This window comes from Hyperoodon ampullatus (assembly GCF_949752795.1).
Source record: "Hyperoodon ampullatus genome assembly, chromosome: 4".
Lineage (NCBI taxonomy): Eukaryota > Metazoa > Chordata > Mammalia > Artiodactyla > Ziphiidae > Hyperoodon > Hyperoodon ampullatus.
This window is the reverse complement of record NC_136917.1, coordinates 21,028,934-21,032,456: the sequence shown is the minus strand read 5'-3', so window position 1 is coordinate 21,032,456 and position 3,523 is coordinate 21,028,934.

Sequence of the window (3,523 nt, the reverse complement as noted above, 5' to 3'; positions counted from 1 at the left end):
TTGGATTGGGCTTTTTTATTTTATGTTGTTTGTGAATATGCCTATATGGTTGCCTGTTGTTGTTGTCATGCATTGACACTGTTGCATAGAATTCCATAGTGTAAATATTTAACTATTAATTATTTTTTTCCAAAGTGTATTACAATATGAGTGATTTTCAGTTTGGGTCTATTGAGAATAGTACTGGTATATAAATACTAGAACTTGAGCTTTGGTGGTATGTGTATAAATTATTGTTCAATATACATGTAGTAGTAAAATTTTTGAGTCATAGCTTCCATCTGTTTATCTTTTTAGATATTTCTAAATATTTTCAAAACATTTATATGATTTTTCATCCTCAGCAGCAGTGAATGAGATTCAAGGATTATACACATTCTTGTCAAACTTGATAATACCTGTCATTTTCATTTGAACTTTCTGGTTGGTGAGTGATACTTCCAGGTATCACTTTTTTGCATTTAATTGACTACTAAGAAGCCAAGCATCTTTTGATATGTTTACTTAACATTCTGTACTCTCTTTCTTGAAATATCTTTTGGTATATTTTCCCATCTTTGCTATTACATTATCTTCTTATTGAAGACTTTTTTTTTAACATCTGAAGACTTCTTATTTAGCAGTTTTAAATATATGCTTGATATGAGCTCTTCTCTCTTTCTGTCTCTCCTCTTTCTTTAGATGAGTGTCGGTTTTTAATGTTAATAACATCTAATTTTTTATTTTCCTCTATTTAATTAGTCTTATTTCCATTTATTTATGTAGTCTTCTTATCTGAACACATTATATATTCTAAACCACAAATATGTTTTCATTTCTTCAATAAATCTAATTATTAAGCTTTAAATTTAAGTTAACTTTCTAAACTAAATATGTTGTATCATAGTGAATATTTGTCTATGACAGCTGAAAGGTTACATTTTTTCAGAAAATGTTGTATTCAGCTTTCTTTTCATTTGCTCCTACTTCTCATTGATTCACAGAGGTAAACATCACTTCATCCATGGATCTGACTTTTCTTGATTTCTCATGGTCATTCTCATTAATTCTTCTTGCCTCGTGAAATCTTTAGGCATTGCATTATTCCACAAAAGCAAAAAGCTTCCTTGGGCCTTTTCCCTCAGAAGATTGATTATTCCCACATTTTAAATGGGAGATTGCAATAAGTTAGGAGAAAATGCCACAGATGTCTCTCATTTTTTTTTCACATCTCGTATCAGCCTCTGCTTGCACTCTGTGTTCAAAGCTTTTGTACAACACATTGATAGAAGTGCCAGTTGTTTCTCTCTTTGGGGCAAAAGACAGATTATTTACCTGACAAATAAAATAAAGACAGTGTCTTTCTCTGTTCAAATGTTGGAAAGGATTGCTTGCATCCTAATTTAAAAGTTTCAGGTGAGTGAATCTTAAGATTCCAAAGCTTTAATCCATACTTGCACCATGCACAACATCCAACAGGACTGCTTTACGTAACCCCATGAGACTTTTGTGTGCAAGTGAAATAGATAAAAATATAAAACTATTGCTGTCTTTTGGGGTCATAAAAAACATTTTTTGTCTCATTTAAAATATTTTTTTTCTAAAATCCAAAAACGTGTCAGGCTAAAATATTGGAATTTCAAACATGGTAAAACCCCTTTTGAACGATGAGAAGTGAGACTTCTTTGTAGTGATGATTTCCATTGCCCGCTTGTTTGGTTGGCCAAAAAGGGCCAACGCGTTTTTTCCTGAATATATTCAGGAAAAAAAAAAACGTACGCCCTTTTTGGCCAACTGCATCATTGTTGAAGTTCTGCCGCTTTTCATGTGCTTTAAAGGTGACTCCAATCTACCTCTTGAAAACGGTTTCCTGCAATTCTGCCTTGTTTTCAAATCCTCTTCATTGTCTTACCTCAATAAGGTACGAAAGTTATCATTTATAATCCTGCAGGTTTGTCAATTTTATTGCCCCTGAGATCCATTTTTCAACTCGCCTTTTTGGGAGCTGGCCGCCAAACCACAGCATTGCTTCAGGCCCTATTCTGATTCCGGGGGGCAGGCTGAGCCTTTGGTTAATTCTTCTTCCTGATTGGAAATTAGAATGACATGTGTCTGTCCACACACCTAGAGCTGATCTCTCATTGGTTCCCCCTCTTCCCGTTCAACCTCTGGACAAATTGCAAACTGTACAAAACAGGAGGTTAAAGGTGCTGATTCTCCAAGTGGGGAGATTGTTGGTAAAGCAGCTGGAATGGCAAACCAGAGCACCACGAGATGAAAAATGAAGTGTGTTTTAGAAAGCTTTCCCGATCAATCGGTGTTCCATCCTCTGGGTTTCCCCTGCATGTTTTAGCTGTAGGAAGATTCCCTTGAACCTGGAGATTTCTGACCCATGGAATGGGTAGCACGCAGTATTACTTTAAAGGGTCTGCATTTGCTCACCCAACCTCACCAATCCGGTCACCCCCAAGAGTGTCCAGCCTTATGTCTCTTCCAGCTGTGGGTCTAGATATGGTCAATCCAGGTTGCATCACAGCCACTGAATGAATTTTGTAAGAATTTCTCTCTCTTTCACTATCTTTGCTTTTTTTTGTAATTTATATTTATAATGGGATTTAGCTGATTTTCAATGCTGTGTTTGTGCCCCTTTACACCCACTATATTCACTTACCAAGAAATATCAATAAATACTTTTTAAGATTCTTACTACGCAGATATATTCTTCTGTGGTGAATAGGGTGTGTTGAGTCCAGTTCACTGAGCAATGAGTAGGTCTTCTCTATTACATATTTAGTGATGGAATGGTATCTGTGCTAATTTCAAACTATTGTTTTATGCATCACCCCACCTCACCTTTCCCTTTAAGCAGCCATAAGTGTGTTTTCTAAATGTGTGACTCTGTTCTGTTTTGTAATTTAGTTCATGTAGCGACTTTTACATTCTGTCTATAACTGATATCTTATGATAAGTTTCTTTATCTGTGTGACATATTTCTCTTAGAATCATCGTACCTAAATCCACTCAGTATGCTGCTACTAGCCTTACAACATTGATTTCATGGCTGAGTGATATTCCCTTGTACATAAGTACCACAACTTGTTTATCCATTATTCTCTTTCGTGAGATACTTAAGGTGTGCCTGAATCGAGGATTTTGTGAACAGAGCAGCCCTAAAATTTGGGGTGCCTGTGTCCTGTCGATTTTTGGTTTTCCCAAGATATACGCCCATGGGTGGAAGTGCCCTGTGCTCTATAGCTCTGTTTTTTAGATGTTTTAGGAAAAGCCATACACTTCTCCAGAGTGGCTGTTGGCAATTTACATCCCGCCCATCAGTGTAAAAAATCTCCCTTTTCTCCTTGACTTGTCCTACATTTCTGGGTTTTACACTTTTTCAGCATTGCCCTTTGGACCAATGCCTAGTGAGACTTCTTTTCAGTGTTGATTTGCATTGCCCGCTTGTTTGGTTGGCCAAAAAGGGTGAATGCGTTTTTTCCTGAATATATTCAGGTGCTCACCAGGGCATGCAGCAGGTGTGGGTGAGTGT